This window comes from Strix aluco, chromosome 2, assembly GCF_031877795.1.
Source record: "Strix aluco isolate bStrAlu1 chromosome 2, bStrAlu1.hap1, whole genome shotgun sequence".
Classification (NCBI taxonomy): Eukaryota; Metazoa; Chordata; class Aves; order Strigiformes; family Strigidae; genus Strix; species Strix aluco.
This window is the reverse complement of record NC_133932.1, coordinates 114,794,875-114,817,212: the sequence shown is the minus strand read 5'-3', so window position 1 is coordinate 114,817,212 and position 22,338 is coordinate 114,794,875. Positions and strand designations below refer to the sequence as shown.

The 22,338-nt window shown below is 40.5% G+C and overlaps 1 protein-coding gene across 4 annotated transcripts in view; it reads left to right on the top strand.

The window, feature by feature from the left end:
- Positions 1-22,338, top strand: part of MTUS2 (microtubule associated scaffold protein 2) — a 317,585-nt gene that overhangs the window by 44,926 nt on the left and 250,321 nt on the right. For 2 of the 4 annotated variants that reach the window (XM_074815897.1, XM_074815894.1), the window contains exon 3: positions 17,665-17,725. The exons of the other annotated variants lie outside the window; for them this stretch is intronic. The gene's annotated coding sequence lies outside the window, so the exon portion shown is untranslated. The remainder of the gene's footprint in view (positions 1-17,664; positions 17,726-22,338) is intronic. 4 annotated transcript variants of the gene reach the window in all.

Here is a 22,338-nt window from a genome sequence, read left to right as displayed (position 1 = left end):
TTGCCATGGCAAATCAGCAGGGTTTGCTGAGCCCCCAGCTCCTTCTTTGAGTCAATAGAGTGCTGAGTTTGGGCTATATCCACCTTTGGCCTGGTGTGGGGGCAACAAAAATAGTTTGGTATCTGTGTTAGACTACTTATAGTTAGTTCAATATTTTCTATACTAAAACTACAGGATGGAAAGGTTATTTTTGAATAAGCATGTCTTGAGCTTTTTGTTTCAGTCAGTTAGAAAAGTTACTTTCAGAAGACTGCGGAGCAGTCCCACTGAGCTGTTCAAGGTGTGTAACTTCCAGCCAGACCCGGGAACTGAAAGACTTTGGTTTGTAGGAGTACATGTATTATTGAGATGTCTTGTGTACACCACATACTTCAACAGAGCTAAGCAGCCTGTGTGCTAGGGAAACACTTCCAGCAATAAACCTGAACTGAATAAATTCCTGTTTCTTGTAGCTGAGGAATATCCATATGTCTAATGCATTCTGCCAGCTTACATGTTGAAGTTCTGGGTTTAATATCGAGATTTAATTTCCAAAGGGATTTACTAAATCAGTGCTGTTATAGATAGGGAAGCATGTAAGTAAACACAGATTGATTGATTCAGGAGAACTGAGCTCCTTGCTTGGGAGAAGAGTGTCAGGGTGGGATCCTCTAATGGATGTCTGGGTGTCAGGGTAAAATATTGACAATCATTTCTGTGGCTCAGGTCACTGAAGTGGATTAAATTATATCTTATAGAGGAAAATTGATTTGCATTCAGTCATGTTTGGGATGCACAATTAAGAGTGCTGTTTGTCAAAAAACATAACGCTGCATCTCTGTTGTTTACTGTAATATTTTGTGCTTTCAATTTCTGCAGTATTTTACCTGGGACCTTTCAGAGATCTAGAAAATTGCTTTCATAAATGCACAAAAATGAGTAGTGAAAAAAACCAAACGAACCCCTCATCTAGTATGTAGCTTAAAGTGGCAAACCACCAGGAATTCAGAACTAATAATACTTCACAGTTAATACTGACTTGTAGAAAATTTGTGATTTTAGAGCATCCTACTGCATTATATAGTGATGAACTGGAATTTCAGTGTTAACTTGTGAGTAATTCCAATTTGTCAGTCTATATATCTCTGGTTTTTGAGGTAAGAAAGGAAAAAAAATTCGGGTCTTTTTATATGAATGCACAGAAAAGTAGTTAGGCTTATTTCCTTTTTAAAGCATTTTGTATTTCATGCCTCTTGCCAGCCCAGCTGGGAATCTTTAAAAGCACATCTTTACAAGAGCTGACCAAGATTTTTTTGGCGTAGGGTTTTTTTCTTTTTTTCTCAGAAAATGCTGATGGATCAAACTCAAAACTGTTAAGTTTAGATGAATTTTTCATTTTATAGAACTTTCAAAAATGTTTTGAAACTGGAACAAGATGCCCCTGCATTTTCAAAATAAAAGAATCTGATTTTGTTTATAATTTTGAGGGGTTTAAAGTAAGATAATTATTACACCAAAACAATAAAAGGCAAAATAAAGCAATATTTTGGTGCTATTAAAAATATTTTATTCTCCCAAATACTACAGATATTACTGTTCTTTTCTGAACATTTTAGGGTCATATTCATTTTCTGCTGAACCTATGGAAAAAATTTATTTGTCCCCGGAATTAGAAATAACAAAGACTCAGTCCATTGGGACTCCAGTTTTGCCATTGGTTTTTACGTGGAAGACAGACTGGGATCACTGTGAGCGGTGGCCTCATGAAGCTTGTGACAATTATAATAAGTATGTGATAATGATAGATGAATATGGAAATATACAGATGGCAGCTGGTGGTCCATGAAAGATGCAGGGAGCCACATCCAATTTGTTGTACTGGTTAAGACAGGTTTATTGTCCATCAGTGTACTGCATGAAGTGTATTGTGAGTGTCTGCTTGCTGTGTGTTCCTTCCCTGAATGATTCTTGAACTTGCTCTGCTAGTGATAGCTTATTTTTTAAATACGTATGTTATTGGTTATACATTTCTGTCATTCAGTTTTAGGCCATGTCCCATTTCCTCCACTGAATAATGAACCTTTCTTCCCAGCCTTTTTTCTCTCCTCCTTGAAATGAAACAACTGTTCGTGTTTTTCAAGAGTTAAAACCTACCTAGGTACCGTGTATTTTTGTGTTTTTTCCATGGTTTTGGCATTGTGATGAGCAGGAGGAGATGCTGTCCTGGGAACACGCTGTGTGGGTCCTGGCGGTATGGGCGGAGCACATGCAGACCTGTCCTGACGTGGTGGTTGTGAGCAGTCTTGCAAGTACAGTTGGAAAGCTTGACACGGGATCCAGTTTAATGAAAATGGTTGTGTGGACATTATTGAAAACCAATCCCTTTCCCTTCACCAGCTGATTCAGGTTGGCTTCCCGTGATGCCAACACCCCTCAGCATCAGTCCTGCTGGCCTGCTTTTAAATGTGAGGGATATTTTGGGCCCAGTGATTTTCCCATTGTACCATCAGTATTTTCAGGAGAACCTCAGTTCTGACATTTTGCCAGTAGTGGCTTGTTTCAGATACAGCACCTGGTATTGATTAGAATTGATTAACATTTCTATAGTGCTTTTTCTTAATGTAGAGCAGGGTGTCATTATGCCTGCTTGACAGATGGTAATTTGCAGCCTGGAAGGGTAAAAGGTCTTGTCCTCCGTAATCGAAGAGGTGACAGCGGTTGTTCTGCTAACATGCTGTGGTGGTACCTAGGGGTCCAAAGGAGGCCTCTGTGAGAGTTCAGTGCTCCTGGCTTGAGGGTATGAGGAGACCTGCAAGACTGAGAGGGGGAATGGAGGTACATCTCTGCCCTTACAATACTACTGTTTATCATCTGCTGTATCAGAGCAGCTTCTCGAAAAAGAATTTATAAAGAAAATAAAATGTGCTTTGGACATCAGTCCTCTTCTAGCAGCTTAGCACTCATTTGACTAATTGAAGGTTGTGAACTCCTGTAATGAAGCATTTTTAATGAAAGCAGTGATCCAGTGATGCGGTTCATGATCTGGTTTTGACAAGACTTGCTACAACAGTTCTTAATTTCTTCCTTTATTTGCGTTACTGATCTCTGCATAGAAAATAAACTCTTTGAGGCAACTCTAGCAGCAAAATAGAAAATGTAAGGTGCATACATAGATATCCTTCTAGCTTTACTTGACTAAACCAGGTGACTTCTCCTTGACTTACAGCTATGAGGAAAATAAAATGCTTTTGCTTTCCAACAGTATGCTGGCTGCTGTTGGGTTGGAAGCAGCGGCAAGCACTGGCCTGGATGTGCTGCTTTGCTGAAACGAGCATGTTGTGGTGGCCCTGAAGGGCCCTGACACAGCAGCTACTCAGCCAGAGGGGCCACCCTGGGCATCAGTGAAAGTCAGACCTCTTAGTCAAGTGTTTCCTCTCCTGCTACATGAGAGAACAGGGAAGGGGTGAAAGAGAGCGGGAGGAGGCACCCAAGGACATGTGTGAAGAGGGGCTGTGTTGTTTACCCTGTGTGGGACAACTGTGGGAAGAGCTGGAGGCTCTGCATGCTCATCATACTCCTGTAAAAGCTGGCTCATACAGCAAGGTGGTGGCTAGGGGAACTGGAAGACAACAATTTTACTTGCTTTTGCTTCATCATGATTATTCAGGATCACTTGAAAGATTTTTTGTTTTCTTCTGCTCAATTTCTTTATCCAAAAATATTGGAAATGTCCTGTCTTTTCTCCCCTCTTTGGAATCTCTCAGGTGACATAGATGTGAATAGCTAGGGTTTTTTTTTTCCCTCCTTTAATTGAAAGCCTGGAAAGTTTTTATCCTTAATAGCATATCTTTTCTTCCAACTATTTATATGGTTTATATATATATCCATACAGAATAGATGTTAACATTGCAGAGAACCAGTTTTAACTCATTTGACCAAAATGGTTGCTTTTCCTCAAGCAGAAGTCACTGTTATGGTTGCCATAGTTCTCTTTGTTTCCCACTCATCAAGAGGGTCTTTCAAGTAAATAAGGCAGACAAAGACTGGATTTAAAGAAAATATGGCAGCCTACTCTTTGAGGCCCTCTCTGTACATTATAAAGGGGAGAAGACCTTAATTTCAGCCCATAACCATCAGTTTAGATTCTGTGAGTATCACCATGAGTCAAAATTGATCAAATGCCCATTCTCCCTGCTCCAACTCCTCTGTCTCCAGGGGTTGTGAGCCCTGGCCAGGAAGGGCATGCTGCCATCCTCATCTCAGTTCTGTCCCTTCCCTTCCCACAGCAGCCCATCCGTCTCAGAGCAGCAGTGCTCTGTTCTGCTATTGCAGGCTCCTCAGGCAAGTCCTTAGCTTCCCATTTACTTATCAGAGTCATCCAGCAGCTTGAGATGGTAAGGATCCTACCACTGATTGCTACTTCTGAACCACTGCACTGTGTGCCTTGATATAAAAAGAAATTTTAAGAAGTACTTTGCACTTAGATGACATGTAAGTTTTGCTATAGTTAGCTGGTATTATTTGTTGGACTTGGATAAATTATGGCATATTATATTTGGCTCTTCTTCATATAGGGTGTTGTAGTTGTATTAATAACATTTGCAAACACTATCTGCTGTTCGACTGGGCAGTAATGGAAGTGCTGTAATGAGTGTGAACAGGGTGGCAATGAGGGAATCATCAAATGATGCTCATGTTAAAGGCCCTGCAAATTCATCTGAGAAGCATCTTTGCAGAGGAATGGACTAGCTGCACATTCAGTGAAATTTGCCTTGGATTTGGGGAAGTGTAGAGGTTGTGGTAAGATTCAAATGCATTCACATCAGTCATTCAGAATGTAGTAGTTTCCAATACCACATATTCTGCTCAGTACTGCCTTTAGCAAGCAGATAGGGGGAAAAATTAGTTTGAGCTGATGCCCACATTTCCTTAGAGAATCAGACCACTCATTTTGCACAGGTGTCTGTGTGTTTTGTGTGCGTGTGTAATCCATCACTTACAGAGCCAGTCAGCCAGCTATTTTTCTCTGGAAAAGGCAAAAGCTAAAATCTGCTGTGGATTTATGCAGTGCTGGTTCTTTTTAGTCTGACTGACTACTATCTAGGATAATGTATTATACATTCCCATGTATTATAAATATGTCTATTATAAAGGATATAGGAGGCAAGAACTGTAGATAAGATTGCAAAATAGTTTTCATTACATAGTTTCTTGGACTTAGATGGCCAGAACTTAGTAAAACATTTGCCTTTCTGGGTGAGATATCCCAAACATGGCTTATGTCCAAGGATGACAACCTGATTTTAAAAGTTTTACAGATCCATTTAATAATATTTTCAAGAGAGAGGAAAATAGAAAAGGAAATGTTTGTATTTATAGTAATTTTTGAAATGGTTCATTGAGAAGGTGGGCATCATATGAAACTTTAAATGTGATGGACTGATCGTGCTAATACAGCAGGGGGTTCAGTGTGCTGCAGATTTTGGGGAAGCTATATTAATGATCATTTTGAAAACCAGCTGATGTTTGTACACAGCACAAACCTCATGAGCCCTGCTGTCAATCTCCATATGAATCAGGTATGCATGCAAAGTCAGTCAGTTTTATAATTAGCCACCTGGTCCAGTGCACCGCTCAGAGCTGTCTCAGAAAGCTTTCCAAGCATTTCAGGGAATGCAAGGTCATGGCAAACAGACCTTCTTGTAGTAGGACGAGCCCTTCTGCGCCCTCTTGGCTGGAGGGGATCGATGTCCTCAGAATAAATAAACTCAGCTACATACAGGGAGTTCAGAGGAGCCTTTGAAGACTGGGGCCCCATCATCTCAGTGGGGTTGTCAGGCCCCCTGATCATTTCCATAGAAAAGTCTCCAAGCAGGTGTGCTCCATTCCCCGTGAGCCTGCTGACACTGCAGGCGCTTTCACGGATCCATAGAACCCCACCACAGGGAAACTCTATTAAAGTTGCATAGTGGAGCACTCAAAGCCAAATACGTGTCAAGAATAAGGTTAAAGACACAGTTTTACTCCACCAGTTCCCTTCCCACCCTATATTCCTTCTGGTACTTTGCAGTTGCCTCACTGCAGCGCTTTATTTTCCTGGGAAAGCACAATTACATTGGAGAAAGAGAGTGCCCAGGGGAAGCAGAGACATTGCTTGTGTGAGTAGGTGCTGTGCAAGAATCTGTGCTGTCCCTGGGGACTGCCCTCAGGACGGACGTGGAATGTTGCCATCACTTATTCAGTAGTGTGGTGGGGAGCTTGAGGACTCCCAGTTGTTTTTAAGGAGGAGGGAGCAGGTGAAGCTGCTGCACCTCGCAGAAAGGGCAAAGGCTGCCAGTGTGAGAGCAGATGCCAGGAGGCTGCTGCTCTTGTGGGAACAGAGGCTGAGAGGAGATCTGCTTGCGTAGTCAAGGGCTGGCAGCATTACCAGAAACAAAACCGAAGGTGATGTGTAGCGGCAGGGCCCAAACTGAAATAATTGATTGCTGGGAAGGCATGGTGTACACTGTTTTGCTGGAGGAGGTTACTCAAAATTTATTGGTGTGTGAGTTGGGGATGCCCTTACTTGTGCCAGAAGAGTTTAGTCTGCAAAAGTCTGAGGTCAAGAGGCTGCGGTGTGGGGCGGGATGGGTGCTGGTGTGGTTGGAGCATGGCCATTTTTCTCTTCCTGAGCAGACAAAGCCTTGTCGTCTCTGCTCTAGAGGTGGTGTGTGTGTCCTGCGCTTGGGCCAAGAGACTATGTGTGCACACCACGATTATTCTGCAGACTATATATATAGGTTACTTTAAATACATCTCAGAAGCTGGCACAGAGGACTCACTGTTGGGCTCAGTGAATTAGCGATCAGAGAGAAGTGAACAATGTGTGGCTCCTCTTCTTCTTAGAGCCAAGTGGGTGGAAACCTTCGAAGAGCTCAGCACGGATTTTCTCAGAGGCTGGTTCAGAGGTTGGGTGGTGTTTGCTTTCTTCAGGGGTGGGTTTTCCTGCCACTTACCTTAGGCACTTGTTTCCTGCGAGGCCTATGAGAGGGCTGGGCATTTCCTTAGCTGCTGCCACAGATGTGCTGGTGTGTCCCCACCACAGCAAGTCCCCCAGGTAGCAGAGCTGCATTAGCAGGGCACTGCACTAATAAAGAATAAGCTAATAAGTAATAAGCTTCTAAGTCCCTCAGGAGATTCCAGAAGTAGCTTATGAACAGTTAACCTCAAGATATCTGCATCACACTTCATGTGTTTTAAACCTGCCTTCTGTCTCTTCTGACACTTGGTGCGCCGGTTCACCAGATGTCTTTCTCCCGACCATTTATCATTAGGCAGCAAGCTGCAGGGAGTCGTGTGCGACCCAAGGACTTGCTCCAGGAGCAGCAGCTAGAGTAATGCAGGTCACATCAGCTTTGTTTCTTCCCTTCACATGATGTACATGCTGCCTTTCTGGGACAAATGAGGGTATTTGCTCCAGGGAAGCACCCCGGTGCAGGTGGCTGTTAACACTATTGAATTCTTTAAGCAGTGCCTGCTTTTTGCACTGATGACAATTGTACTGCTGAAAAGGATAGGAAGTTAAACTCTGCAGACATCTTTTCAGAGGCTGTTTCATACCATACAGATCCCATGCCTGTATGGGATACTCAATACTGGCTCCAGTGGAGCTTATCTCTGCATCAGATAGACACTGAGTTTCCTTTAGGAAGCCCTAGCTAGAGGAAGAGGCATTGCTTACTTTTAATGAGGCCAGTTAGCCTGAAGCAATCCATCTGGTTGAAGAAACAAGTTCCGCATGATGCTGCCTTTGCTTCCTCCATACACTTGGTGTAAAGCTGAAACACTTAGTGAAGCTATAGGCAAAAGTTGATTGCAGTCTCTGGATGGCAACAGGGTAGCAAAAATAGATGCTTTTTCCCTTTCTTTGAAGAATTTACATCCTTCTTTCAAAAATAACATTAAAAACTGAAAAAGGTGCAGGAAGCAACCATGGAAATAAGTCAAGAAAATACAGTGACAGGCACTGAACACCTCAGCAAAAGACTGAGAGGTGTCTTGTCGTATATAAACTTGGCCATAAAGGGATAGTGACAGTAAAGGACTAGCGAAGAAAGGATTGTCAAGGTCTAATAGTTGAAAGCTGATACCACTGAAATTCCAACTGGAAGTCACCACTTCTATACCTCAATAAAGGGGCTAATGAATGAAATTTAATAACTTGTGATATGCAGAGGTCAGACCAGATAATTGGTTCATTCCTCTGGGCTTAAGTTCTCTGAATCCAAGAACTGATGTACCTTCTGCAGTTTCATCAAGGCAAAAATATGTACTAACTAGCAGACATGGTTCCTCAACTCTGAACCAATCTGAAAATGTTTTCTACAATCTAGAATGCAGTTTCAGAGTGTTAGAAGTTCAGAAGCATTTTTGTCTCACTTTTTTTGGGTAAAGTTCTTCTGAGATCAATTATCTCTGAATTATTACTGTGTGCAATTTGGCAAGTATGTGTGATTTTTAAATAGATTTAAGAAAATCTTTGGAAAATAATATGGAGGAAGAATCCATTAAAAAATAATGTGTCTGAACTGAACAGTATTGTTATCATTTGGGAAATGAAACAAATTATTTTGCTTTCAGACTGATATAAATTAGGGGTAATTAAATTGAAGTCAACAGAGTGACATTTGTCAGATTGGATGTGGGCAAGTTTGTATTGCAGTCCACCAGCAAGGAACCTTGTAAAATGTGCTCCTTGTGGGTTTTCTAGTTTCAACTGTTTATTAAAACTGCTTGAATTATTCATGGTGTATAAATTTATCTGATAAAGTTGAATCTTTCATCTGTTGGTGAAGAATTTGCAGACTGCTTCTGAATGCTGGAAATGAAGTATTTTCAGCTGCTGGGTGTTTGTGGAGTTCATTTTCACTATCTGCATTTTGCTACCTGTGAGCCAGTAGCCAGTGGGTCAAGTTCATCATGTGTTATTGTCCCAGCTTGGCTGAGGCACTGACATCTTTCAGGCAGGATGAATAGACATATACAGTGGTTGGAAGTCCCTTCAGGAAATGATGGGGAGTCAGGTCCTCCATGTCAGTGCATGCAAGACCTGTAGGGCCAGCTCTGTCTCAGCTCCTGCAGTCAAACGGTTCCTGGACTGGCTCAGGGCCTCCTGCCTGTCTTCTTTCCCCTTCATCCCCAGAAAAGCCAGCTTATCCCCTCTGGAGTGCTTAGCCCGCAGTATCCAGCATGTGGAGTCATGGTGATGCTGGAGCATGAGCCCTGCTGCCTGTCCTCTGCCCTCTGACCTGCCCATCCTCAGCACCTGAGCTCGTGCATGAGGGTTCCCACCATGGGAAAGCAAAACACAAGAGTGTCCTTGTGCATGGCCTTTTTCTTGTGTGCGTATATTAATATATATGCATATATTCATATGCACACATATGTATTCATAAGGAGTAATCAGTAACCAAAGTCTGTGGAGGGGACGAAAAGAGTCTTCTGCATGGCTCTCCTCTTCATAAATTTTCCTTCTGTGTGAGGCAGAGAAGTGGTGTGGGAAGAGCATGCAATCATCAGTATGTACTTAGGAAATTAGCATTGCCTGGTGTGTTTAAAGTAGTATATTGATAAAAATGTGTTTTTAATTGTTTGGAATGGTTACACTGAGTTGCATTAGCCTCTGTCAAGCTGTTCTTAGAATAGCCTCAGACTTGAAACATCTGAATTTAATTACTGTTAACACTGGAGATATTTAGCCCCATTTGAGGGAGGAAAAAACCAGAAACTTTCAGGAGCAGAGATAGCTTGTAAAGATAGAAGCATTGAGAAGTTTGTTAGCTGGTCTGTAGTAATTAGGCTTATTTCCATAGCAACATTATCAGTTCAGCTCCAGAATTTTGATATTTTTGTGTGCCCAGTAATTAGAACTAATATCCTAATTTTAGCAGAGATATCACATTTGTATTTGGAAAGAGTCTTGTAACTAAGCACACTGATTGGAGACTGAGATAATGTTCCATTTTTCTTGATTTCTCTTTCTTGGATCACTTCAGGCTGCTTAACAAGCTAAAAGGAAATCACTGCAGTTTGCCTTCTCGGTACCTAAGACTAGTTTTACCTTTTGGGAGAATACATATAACATTATTTATAAATATAGCTAAAAACCTGCCTATCAGTGCAGTCCTTGGTAAAACACAAAGGCAGAGCCAAAGTACAGCAACTCAGAATACCCATATAGTCCTCATCTAAATTGTTCCAATTTAACTCAGTGATGGCCTTTCTCCCCGATGAAGGATTTGTGTGGGATACGGCTGAGCCCAGGAAAGGAGGGTATCTGCTTGCTCACAGACCCTTCCAGCCATGGGGTCCTGTGGTTGGGGTGTGCAGGGAAGGGAGTCCCCCATCCTGTCTTGGTCTCACTCCCTACCTCCACTTCTTGGCTTCCCTGGGACTTCCCATTAACCTCCCCAGAGGCCAGCCTGCCCTTTGCAGGAGCCATTTTTCTGAGCTTTCCCATGAACATGCACCTGATGAGTGTATGGGCACAGCAACTAGAGTTTTGGCAGCACACAGGTGGATGTTTGTGTTCCCTGCAGAAGTCCCCAAACACTGTCAGGTAGCACCCAGGGGTTCAGGAGGAAGGCTGCCTGCCCCTCATCTCCCCACTGCCATTTCTGTAGGGCTGATGATTCTGATCTTTTCTAGGCAGACCAACAGCCACCTTTTTAATAACAAAACAGGAGGACTACGGGAAAGCTGTAGCACCAGGCTGCCATATTTCCACAGAATTGAAGGCAATGACTCTGGTTTATATCATTTAGCCCTGTATGACCAAACTCTGCCTATTTCTTACAACATTTGCATTCTAAATTAAAACATTATGTTTTCTCTTCACTGATGTTGTCTGTGAAAAGTTATGAAAAACCAAGCAGCCTCAGTAGGACAACTTGGGTTTATGTGGATTTGTGTCCTCCATCCCCTAATCCCTCTCAGCTCCCACAGCATGCTGTGTTTGATCTGCGTTCCCAGCCTGGTGGGCAAATGTCCACCCAGGCTGTGGCTGATTAGAGTTAGATGTGCAGAGACAGCCAGCAGGCTGTTGCCTCCCAGGATGGGCAAAATACTCATCTCTATCTTATGTACCCAGCCCCTAATTTTCAGAAAACCTGTTAGGACTTCCACCTCTGAGAACCCTATCTTCCCTGTCCCCAACTGTCAAATTTGCTTAAAACTGACCAACAGGTTCAAAAGTTACTATGGAAGGATTGACAAAGGTATATACAATGTGATCATGTGAGCCTCAATTTCCTTAGAAGCCAGGCTAAAAAACAAGTCTGCAATGTCTTGAGAATAAGTCCCTGTGTCTAGGCAGAGTTCATAAAGACCTGTTAGATCATCTACCTACTGGCTCAGCATGGTTTGGATTTTTCTTTTAAAGATTTTTTTTTTTTTACCTATATTCATTTTTTCTTCAATTCACTCTTTAAAATAAGACTAATGTTGGAAATACAACACTTCTGAGTGGCACAGCAGGTTCAGCATATGCAGTAGATATATAGTGGAAAAAAGCATCAGAAGATTTGTTCCTGTTGCTAATGAGTTCTGAAGGTAAGAGAACAGTTAATGTATTCATAACAGACTTATACTCAAAGATTTGTAAATAATATATGGCTTTCTGTGAGTGGGAAGCCAGCTACCATGGACCCTAGTAGAAAATAATTCTGTAGCAGCAAAGGACTTTGGATTTTGCAGATGCAGCAATTCAGCTGTAATCCCCTGGCAGGGAAAAAAATTGTTTAGTAGACTTACCATAGAATATCTGGGGATTTATAATTTAGTCTTTGTGGCCTCCTGGGGTTCTATCACAATTTGGCATCTACTTTCCCCTAAGGAAAATGAAACTCCTTGCAGTGTGACCAGTATTTTGCTAACTTGTGTTTATCTGCAAAAATTCTATTACAAATCTAAATTAAAGGCAGTGGAGAAATACACTGTTGGCGTATGAACCCCCCCCCGTCGGTGATGGATTTGTGTGTAAATTGGCAGATAGTAACTATTCTTAGGAAATACTAGTGAAATAGGCAGACATACTTTGCATGTGAATCATGGTGGCCTTTGGGAGTCTGGAACACTGATTTCTTTTACCATGGATTTAAATGGCTGAACCACTGTTTAAGTATGAAAAATTCTGTGCAAATGCTTTTTTGTAAAGTTGCGAGTAAAAAGCACAATGACTGCTGAACAATAGGCAATGGCAAAGGGGACGTCTTATAGACTGGATCCAGAAGAATTGCTTTTGTTCCCAGTTGAGCTGTTTTTCTAAAGGTAAAATAAAGGTGTGAGCAATGCACTGCTGTAACCAAGAGCTATTCCAAAGTTCAGGTAGTGACCACAGCTTTTCAAGTTACAATGAAGCAGCACTGCTTATGCTCCACAAGAATAAAATGACTGAACTCTTAGCTCCCTTGCTTTGACTCAAACTGGACAATTTTAGCTCTAAGGGAAGTGGACAGAGGAAGGTCATGGCAGTGAGAGGTAAGTGCTGGTTGCCTTCTCCATCATTAGTAAGCTTGTGTGAGGACATAGCAGCTCTCCAGTCCATTCAACCAAACTGTCTTCATTTGTGGAAGTTTTCCTACCTGCTGGGAGACATGGTCTTGAAGGAGATGGAGAGTTTGAAGCTCCCTGCTAACAGCCAAACTATGATGTCTTTCTTTAAAGCTTATTTTGGGCTTCTGTACTCATTTTGGACACATAACTTGCTGAATACTGCATTTATCTACAGTTCCTGTGAAACTGGAGAATGTTATTCAAACTCTTTAGTTACAGGAGAAGTTAAGTTTTTCCCTTGCTTTCCCTCGTTATTGTTCTCAATTTCAGTAGGCGATAGGCCTTTTATTTTTTTTTTTTTTTATTCCTTTAGGGTTTTTATGATAATCCTTTGGGTTTTGAGGACATTGGTTGAGTTAATAGTTGGAGGTACATTTTCATGAGGTGTGATTCAATGTCCCTTGGCCCCAGGAAAGGAGATTTGTACACAGGACAAGGAGATTTCTTTTGACTGACCTCACATTTTGATAAGGCTATTATTTATGGGAGTATGGTAGAATAAGCAAATGAATCCTATTTGGTCCTCTCTTCAGTGAAAACTTGAGATCTAGAAGAGGTGTCTATCACTGCCCATAAGCATAATTTGCAACCCTCAATTTAAAAAAGATTTTATGAACCGTTGGTGGGCATTTCCTTATTCACAGCAAACAAGTAATTGCTGTTTTAAAAATTTTACTTTCTTAGGAGACTGTATCCAAAGAACCTTTTTTTCAAGTGCTGGTGCCCCTAGCAGCAATACATAACTTGCTGAAATGAAAGAACAGCTGAAAAAAAAAAAATTTATAGTTTCAGCTGTTACAAAAGAAGTGGGTCAAAATGTGCTATTTTACCCACAAAATATAGTACTCTTCATGATTAAGATAAATCACCTTGGCTATCTGACTGTGATAACTATGTATTAGGACTGACATTTAGGTACAAACTGGTGGGAATCTGGTCTGCTGCATACAGATGAGGAGGCCCTAACACACAGGCATGTCTTTGGCTTCTCTTCATGTCATTCCTACACCTCGTGCATGAAAAAGAGAATTGTGGAACGGTTTGTAAAGGCTGCAGTATGTTGTGGGATTTATTTTAAGAAGTAGTGAGAACTGGAAAGCCAAAGAAGTGCCCTATCATATTTTGTCTGATAAAGGGATTTGTACTGCCTTTAGCTGAAAAAGCCAGGACAAATGGAGCAGTGTTTCTGATTTAATAGATACTGTGTAGTAGTAAATATGAAAAAGAAGAGACGGCCCCCCCCTTTAAACTTTTTTCCTTTAAACTTTATATGTAGGACATCATAATCTATAGTGCAAAATCAAACAAGGTCTCCCCAAGAAAGCTTCCTATTAACTGGTGGAGAATGTGGGTATTACTTTTGCTAAATACGTTTAGGAGACATTTTTTCCATTCTCTCTGCCTTGTGATCCAGTGCACTGTTTAGATGGGAAAAGTGAAGTGTTAGGGATAGTAAATGTATCTGGCCTGAAACTAAGGAACTACTGAGAACTGTGAAAGGATTTCTGTGATGATTTAATGGAAGACTAGTGACTGGCATTACCTTCTGGTGCCAGGAGCAGGATGGGTTACCCCTGGATCAGAGTTCAGAGTAAAGAGCAGGCTGTGTTAGGGAGGCTGTCACCTAGAGAAAGAAGCTGCCCAGGAAAACTGGGGGCAACTTACACTGGTAGCCATGGGTGCACATGACAGCTTTGCTTTGTTGTTTTTTTTTTTTTTCCCCAAAAATTCTTGGGTAAATCCTTTAAATCCTTTCATTTTAAAAGGCCATCCTGCATTGCTGCAAGGGAACATACCACTAGACAGAACCGAGTCTGATCACACATAACCACACAGTAGGGAGAAGGATTTGCAAGCATCTGCTTCTGTCTTAAAAGAGATTAGAGGCATCAGCGGTGTGTGTTGGTTGAATGGCTGTTACACAGGGAGCAGAGGGAAACTCACTGGGATCTGCTGGAAGAGTGATAGCAGGAAACCTTGATACCTTCTAAAGATAGCGATGTGGTCTGATAGGGAACATTTAAACTTCATAGCATGTGGGGGCTGTGTTATGCTTAAATACTGTCCTTCTGGTCACCTAAATTAAGCACCTGAATTAAGATCATGCTGTGGTTTGTTGTTGTTGAGAATTTTCTGTTTATTTTAGTTTCTGGTATCTCATACAAAGTTATCTGGCAGCTCTTTCATTGCAGTTCATTGCTTTATTGTTGACTCATTGTCCATGATAAAGTGAAGGGGAAATAAATCATAATGTTTGTTCAGTACTTTTCACCCTGTGTGGTCTCTGAATGCTTGACATGACCATGACCCACTTCAGACACCACTGAAATGCGGACACCAAGCAAATGTGTAATAATGTGCAGGTGCACTTGCCAGTGTTGAGACTACAAGTGAAAAACACCTCATGAGTTGGAAATTCCAGGAAACCTCTAGCTAGCCAGTATGTCAGTAACTCTGTTAGCATTTGTTTATGGTAGGTGAGCAGCTCACAACACTTCTGGAAAGCTAAGGAAAGCATTTTCAGACCAAAAAAAATACTTGTGGTCATTTAAATGACTGTTCAGATAACAGCTGGTTTAGTTTTAAAAGTATTCCACAATAAAATAGTTGGAGTAACTTGGGAAAGGTAGGCTAGAGGACAAGGAGGTTTGTCTTCAGCTTGTTAGAAATTTGTGCATTCAATATTGGAAACAAATGTTACAGGTAAAACTCTGGTCATTACTACAGTTATTACTTCAGAGCAATTACACTGATATTTATAAAATCCATAAAGGAGGTGGAAAGGAACATTTACTGCCCAGGTTTTCTTATTTAAGATCTACATTGTTGTGAAATAGTTTTGTTACACTTTACTAAGCATTGCTGCTTTTTATAAAAATCAGTTAATTTAGAGGAGTTAAAGTGCAGACGAGCTAATATTGAACCTTTTAATTATTGAATAAATTAGCATAGAGGAAATAAATTATGCATTCTTGAATTTAAAAGTGAATATTATTTTATTAGAATGACATTTTCTTGAGCTGGGTTGTTTCTGAATATCCAGGTGTGAATTTTTGGGGTTTTTTTTAGCTGACAGTAAGAAATGCATAGAAATGAAAACTCATATTTAAGAAAGTATACTATATGGAAGTAATGTTCTTCTATTTTACCAATCATATGGAGTTGGTCATGGGCTTTATAGATTGCTTTTTCTCTCTGCTTGCATTAATTGCACAGCTGGAACTTATCCCTGTCGATAGAAGCTTGCTCTTCAATTCAGTAAATATATTTACTTTCAAATAATTTATGAAGACAAGTACATTTACAAAAGTTTTAAAAAGTTTTCCTTTTCAGACTTACAACACAATATTGTTTGGATTAATAGTGTATCCACATTCCAGAATTCACATCTTTTCCAATAAAAATATATGAAGTCATGTTGACGATGCAGGGTGCAAGAGTATTCTGTGAAACTATATTTCACAGAATAAATTACAAATTAGAGATGATAATTTTTTTTTTCTGGTTTGCTATTTTGTCTACTGCCTTTTTTCTGTTTTGTTAGATATGTGGGTTTTGCAGGGGCTGACCCCAGAACGAGAAGGGGTGTGTGCAGGGAGCCAGAGCAACAAGTTGGCTTTGGTAGGCAGCCCATGAGTGTCTCATGAATTTCAGATGTTTTCAGACTTCAACCATGTGCTGAAAGAGAGGGGGGAAATGAAAATAGATGAATGTTATCAGACTTGCCATTAATTTCAGAGGACTCATACTGAATTAATTTGAAGTCTGTGCACTGATCAGTCCTCAGTTTGGATGACTGGCACTGTGTTGTAAATAGCAGTAAAAACTGCTGAGTGTATTGTCTAACCTTTCCTTGTAATGGCAGCATCAATCACTCCCTGATTAACATGCTCAAAGGCACTTTTTTCATCTGCCATAGTATCTCTTCCAGTAAAAGAATGGATTAACAGCTGAGCACTTGAGGAAAAGAAAGGAGTCTTCTCTGAAGGAGACTATATGAAAGTCCATAGAAAAGCATAATTTATCATGTGTCACTTGCAATAATGAAGCACAGAGAGATACCCTCCTCATCCTGCAGAATCAATAGGTTTTTAAATATAAATGGAAATATATAACTGAGAAAGAGGATCATTTTTCCATTGAATACCTGTAACCAAATTATATAGTAACTTTGATTTATAAATGCATTTTTTTCTGGATGGGGAGAGATCAGTCTAATCACATTACACATTTCTCATTTTCACAGCCAAAATCTCATTCTTCTGGGATATCAGTCAGATGCTTGCCTCCTCTCACCCATGTCTTGAGTATGAATAGTTATCTAGGATGATTCAGGAACAGTATGTAGCAAAGGAATCCAACTGCAAATCATAAGATAAAGCAAAGAGAGAAAAAACTTTACCTGCCTACTAAAATCTAACTTTCTGTTTGTTCAGTTTGCAGAACACCCTCTTGAAGTAGTTAATTTACATCACTCCTTGTACTCTAAATGAGTGAATAAAGAATAGTGTACACAATACATAGCAGTGTAGGAGGTGGGGTTTTTAGTGTACTCTCAGAATATTTTATTAGTAATTAATTTAACATTCTTTTTTCTCAGTGCTATCCTAGTAGAATTTATACAATAATTTCCATGGCTACTAGAATTTTCAAAGTATGTGCAATTTTCTTGTTACAGCAATTCTGAGAAATAGGAAAGTGCCACTTAAGCCGGCAACACGTCACTATCCCAAAGATTGCATCCTTTAAGGGTTTGGAGTCATTAACCCTCTGAGCTGAAAACTTCATTTTCTTTGACTTCTAAGACCCAGGAGTTCATCCTGCCATAAAAAGTGCTGCATTCATGTTTGAAACTGTCTCACAGTGTGTTCAGTTTTCATAGACTGCACAGGCCCAGAACTTGTGCTGAATTGCAAGTGGCAACTCAAGCAATAAAATGAATAGAAAATTGTTGGTAAGCTAGTTCAAATGTAATCTAGACTGGTGCTTGTGTGAAAAAACTGAACTAACATTTTAATAAATATTCTATCATTTGAAGAAGTTCCCTATTAACCTAGGATGAATTATTTTTTCCCATTTTGATATGTTTTCAAGGCTTCTGATGAACAGAGAGCAAGAGCCTTCCCCAAGGAGCATCTTCAGCAGAAACCAAATAGTAAGTAATACAGTAGGCATGCAAGGTACATCTTGCAGACAGCTACTCAATTCCACATAGTCTAATAGATGCCTCCAGAAATTACACTCACTTGTAACTGGAAAGCAGCATGTGATACCCAGTTTATGTACAGCTCCATGCTCTGCTCTTGAACTTGCACTGGTGGGCCAGTAATCCATATTTCACAGCTAGCTTTCTGTGTCCTCTACTCTTTGTCAAACTGAACAGGAGATCGCAAAATGAAAATATTTTCTAAATATGTGATCTAAGTGTTCTTTTCCACCTTCAGTCAGTCTGGTTTTAGATCCTTCATATTAGTAATTTCATAAGAAACAAGCAGCTGTATTGAAACTGAAACTACATGCCTGTTATAAACCGATTTCTAATCCTATCCCTAATGTCTTACCAGGGAAGCCTAATCTTTCTGGAAGTTCACATGCTGAATCTAAGTGGTGAATAAGGGATTTCTGTGAATGTTAGGGAAAGAGACTTGCGTAAAATTGTGAAACTTCACCTAATTTCATAGTCAGAAGGTCTCAGTTTGGGGTCTTTGTTCTACTTCTGAAAGAGCTTCACTAGACATTCCACGTGAGCTTTGCTTCACCTGTCTTTAGGGACATCTTTTGAGCTGTGAATGTTTTGTGGGAAATAGTAGGTCACTTGCAGAGATGTACAATTGACTCATAACCTAAAATGCAGAAAGGAAGTGATTAATTAGATTTTTTTGAAACTTGACTGTAAAGGTTTGTCCTACTTTGTGACTGACATTTTATGCTAATTATTTAGAACACTTGTGTATTAATTAGAAGATGTATGTATTATCATATTTATTATCTTCTTCTTGATGATACATGTTCTGAGCAATGCAAAAAGGATGGTAACTTGGCAAATTGTGTACTAGAAGTTGACAAGGTCACCAACAACCACTAATTTGTTGGTAGGTGGTCAGAAGTGTTCATGTTCTTATGGGAAAGGAATGTCCTCATTGATAAAATCTGCCAAAACTCCTGGTGTGGGTGAGAAGGACATGGTAGGCACGAAGCCTATTCCCTGATAGGCGTAAGGGATGTAGGTTACTGGGGTGCATCTTGTCTTCTCACTTTTCCTGCCTGGCTGCTGGTTTCCGGCCATGATCCAACATGGAGACAGGTAAAGAGATGATGCCTGGTTCATCAGCAACCGGTGAGCGTCTGTCATCTTCTGTAGCTCATTTGACTGTACAGAAGTTCAGTTTGAGGGTGGGTATAATACAGCAGAGCTGTTTAGTATAGCTTGATGCTGCATAATCCTTGTATCTTGCTTGGGATACACTCTAGATGGGTGGACAACTACAAGGGTGAAAAACTGGCTTGGTTTGTTGGGCCCACACACTGGTAATTAATGGGTTGCACCTCTACCTGCAGGCCAGTTATGAGCTGAATTCCCCAGGGGTCTGTGTGGGGACATATCCTGTTTAATGCTTTTATCAGTCATCTGGAAAAGGAGACATAATGTCCCCCCATCAACTCAGTGGCTGACACAAAACTAGGGGGAACCAGGTGACATGCTGGAGGGCAGGGCTATCATCCAGAGGGACCTGGACAGACTGGAAGAATGGGCCAACTGGAACCTCATGAAATTAAACAAGGACAAATGCAAACTCCAGTGCTTGTATCAGGTTTGGTGGGCAGTGAATTGGGTATGAGCCAGCAGCGTGCCCTGGCAGCAAAAATAGGCAACAGCATCTTAGGCTCTATTATAAGAGCCATCTACAGAGCCAGTAGATGAAGTGAAGGGATTATCCCCTCTACTTAGCACATGTTAGACTACATCTAGTTATACTGCATCCAGTTTTGGGCCTTTCAATACAGCAAAGACATTAAGAAATTTTTGATGTTTGAGGGAGTTCATCAGAGGCCTCTCAAATGGTGAGGGCTAGAGCATTTCCCATGTGAGGAGAGGCTGACAGAACTGAGTTTGTTCAGCTTGGAGCATAGATGGTTTTGTGGGGGGACCTAACAACAGCCCCCAGTGCCTAAAGGGTCATTGAGGAGATGGAGGTGGACTCTTCACAGTGGTCCATGGCAGGAGAAAAGAGATAGTGGGCATAAGCTGAAACAAGAGAAGTTCAGACTGGATATGAGGAGAACAGGAGACTGTCCCGTGAGGACAGTGAAGCTTGTGCAGTCTTTCTGTCCTTGGAGGTTTTCAGGACAAGACTCTGGGCAACCTGGTCCTGAATTCAGTGTTGTCTCTGGACTAGAGACTTCCTGAGGTCCCTTCCAGCCTGAAAGGGTCAATAATTCTGTGACAGTGGACCTTGAAATAAGCCAAAAAGATGCTGAAGGTGGGATCCTTTCAGAAAAGGGAAGGAGGAAGTGCTTGCTTATGTCTGCAAGAAAGCAAGATGTATTTTAAGCCTGTCATAATATTATTTTTTTTTTTTGTAAAATTCATGTTAGAAGAGGCTTTGCACATTTAGGAGATGATTTCTTTCCAGTTTTAATAATTACTTTATATACCAATTCTTCCAGTCATTAGACATAAATTGCAGTACTTCACAAACAGAAGATCTGATTTATCATCTGACCTGACTAGTAATGAAGCATTTTGACAGTATCTGGGCTAATTCCCTGCTGTGTAAGCATATGTAGCTTCTTTGAAGTGAATAGCACTACATGCAATTGTACTAGTGACAAGTTTGGCCCATTTTTAATAAAATACAACAAATAGGTTTTGTGGTCATAAATTATTTAAATGTTCATACAAGGGCTTGCTGATGAGCAATTATAAGAAAATCTTTCTTCTGGCACAAGAAATGTCAGATATTGCCAAGAAAACCAAATTAATCTGATCTTCAAAGCTGAAAATGTTGAACTGAAAGGACATCTATTAAATAGGTACAACACTCAAATTGATGTATGGTCCTCCATCAGCTCCAGAGCTGTTATAACACAAAAGTTATGTGTTTCCTCTGAGCCCATCATCTAGACTTCAGGATAGTTGAGGGAAAGTGTGATGCATTGCCCTATCTTAGACCTATCTTAGGACCGGTTGAATCCCCTGTGAAGGTGGCTTCTGCTCTTTATTCACTATATGGAGAGAGCTAAGGAGATTAGCTTGGACTAGACACCTAAGTTTCAGATTACTAAAATTAGCTGAGATAAGTCCTTCACATAGCTACTACATTTATCTTCATCTTCTCTTTTTCTATTATGTTTTTAATTTCATGCCTCTCCACTCACCTATTTTCTAAGTCTTCTGTAGTTTTTCTCTATATTCATCGTCCCACATGTACATGTTATTTAATTTAATTTAACCATGATCTCTGATGCTGGAATGGGATTCTACGATACTTCTGCTCCACTCTATTTGCTGAAACATTGATTTTCTTAAAGCATTTAGGTACTGAAAAAATCGATAAGGCTATATACAGGATGAAGCAATAATGTAAAGGCATCTTGCTAACTTATAGAGAAAGAGCTGATTGACAGAGTTGAATGTCATTCAGTGAAAGGGAAACCTCTGGTTTCTAGTTGAGGACAAATGATAGCGTGATTCTCTGACACCCTGCATTACACACCTGCTCATCAAGGGTAGCCATAGCCCAACAAGCTGAAAGAAGAAAGAGCAAGCTCTGGAGAAAATAAGGGACTGTCACCTGTAAGTTGTTGGACATAATCTTTTTCAGGCCATAGTGAATATGCAGGATCAGACTTTTTATATGAACACAAGTGTGAACTTCTGTTGAAATCAGTAGAAATTTGCAAACGTTTTTGTGTAAGGTCCCTCTCTTCCTGCAGGAGGTGATGACATGCTAATATTTAATTTGGTTTGTGTAACAGCCACTGAGTTTCAACTGTTTCATCTGAAAAAATTATACTGACAGATTGTCAAATATATGACAATCTGTTTTTTCCAGGTGAAACTTCATCAATTCAGGGCTTAAATTCAAGTACACTTTTCTGTGATGGATGAACAGCAAAATAAGTTTTTTTTATAGAAAGTTTATTTAATGATCATTTTGGACCTCATCCACTAAAGCTGCTTAACAGAAAATATCTGTTTAACTGTATGCAGGTTGCTGAGGAAGAGAAAGATGATACTTTAGGACTGAAGTTGCAGGTTTTCTTACTACTTACCTATTTTTCAAATGTTATCAGCCAAAGGCAATTAGAAAAAAAAAAAAGGTTTGCAAAGCATATAATGGATCTGCAGCCACGTTTTTATATACTGCTTCTTACCATGCCTGTGTGCTTGTTGTTATAGCTTTTAAAGTAGACCTTAAGACATCTCACAGAGAAATGAGTCACATCATGTTTCATTTATGTGTGGTTGCAGATTATTAGCCAGAGAAGGAGGGAACCCCATGGAAGCTGTGGGGAGATTGCATTATAGATGCATATATAGGCATTACAGATACTACATTTAGAATGACAGGTATCCAGAGAAAGGCCGTATGCGTTGCAAGGGTTGTGTGTTGGAGATGATTGCAAATGCTGTGATAACGAGAGATGCGTGTGATAACGAGGCCTCTGAGCCCTGAGGAGTGGGGCATCAGCAGCAGAATTGTAAACAGCATTCGGAGCAAAGAGGGCATAGGGAATGCCTTGGTCTCAAGAAAAAACATCAGT